A 1455-nucleotide genomic window follows, 5' to 3' on the forward strand; every position below is an offset into this window, starting at 1 on the left:
AAAATACTTGATAAAATAATTTTAGGGCCAGGGATTCAGCTCAGTGGTGCCACCACCTGCCTCACAATCGCAAGGTCCTGAGTTCGATCCCTAGTACAAAAAAAAAAAAAAATTTTTTTTTAAAGGCTTAAGGATGTAGCTCAGTGCAAAAGGCTGAGGATTCAATCTCAAGTACTGGGGAATAAAAATGTCTTTCACATCATCTTATAAGGAAAAGGATGAGATGGGTGCGAGTCTCCCTCAGAAGAAACCGAGGTGCAGAAGCACTATTTGCCCAAGACCTCAATGCCAATATTTGATGGAACGTGACTATCATGGAGCAGTCTGGACTCCTAGTCTAGTGCTCTCTCTCTCACACCCCTCCTTCTGATTTAGCTCATGGAAATTTCTAACCACTCCAGGAGTAGGCTAAAGTAAAGCAATATACCCTACACCCTCTGGCCCCTTTGTATGTATTTGATCTTTATTCTTTACAATGCATGTGTCCATCTCCCCGCCCCCTTCAGCCTCGAGGTCCAGGAAGCAGCCTCTCACGTGTCCCCGACTTCTCCAGCCTGTTTCGGCACACAGCCCTCTCCGCTCCACCCACCAGGCCCTCCTTCCTTGGTGCCCTGGTGCCCACTCCTACAAACTCTTCCAAAGGAATCTTTGGACCCTTCCTTTCTCTGCGTGGAGACTTGGCATCATCATGGACTTTTCCATGTCTAGACTCCCTAGGACATGATTCGTCTCTATAAAAATGTTTGTTAAATGAACATATAAATTATTTCACACTAAGGTGTGTGAAATGAAAAGACTTTTCTGTGTTTCAGTATATTATCTCTCCTGGGAGGATTTGTAACAGCCTTTAATATGTGGGCCCCTGGACATACAAAGCACTTACAACCCCTTCTTTCCCAACTCAGCAGGCTTACTGAGGTAAGCATGGAATGAAGCGTCTCTCAGAGAGGTTGTGCAATTGGCCTAAGGCCACACAGCACATTGGCAAAGACTTTGCCACATTAGAGTGGTATTCCTAAATTCCACAGATTGGGAAGTGCATATTTGGGGGGGACTCATTTTTCAGCCACTTAAGGGTAAAACCGATGTCTTCTTGAAGCTAACTTATCCCATGACAGAGCTTGCGCGCCAGAGGGATTTTGAAGTGAGGAATTTCTCAGCGAGCTGGTGTTAAAAGGTCAAGCGAAGGGGGAGAGGTAGCGTCCCGGAGGGCCCTGCGACCGCACCCCAGCGGGGGTCCCAGGCAGAAACCAATTCCACCCACATCCCGGGCGGGCGACGCCCTCGGAGTCAAAGGTTAAGGGGAGGCTGACTTGTGCCACGGGGGCGGACGGGCGGAAGACTTTGAGCCCAGACGGTGGAACAAGGTCCGGGCGCCTGGGAGGCTGCAGGGGGAGGAGGCGGCCACGCAGCCAGCCAACTCCCGCCCTCCCCGCACCTGGGGGGCCGCCACGG

The sequence above is a fragment of the Fukomys damarensis genome, unplaced genomic scaffold (assembly GCF_012274545.1).
Source record: "Fukomys damarensis isolate Sample0158 unplaced genomic scaffold, DMR_v1.0_HiC HiC_scaffold_17, whole genome shotgun sequence".
NCBI classification, from domain to species: Eukaryota; Metazoa; Chordata; class Mammalia; order Rodentia; family Bathyergidae; genus Fukomys; species Fukomys damarensis.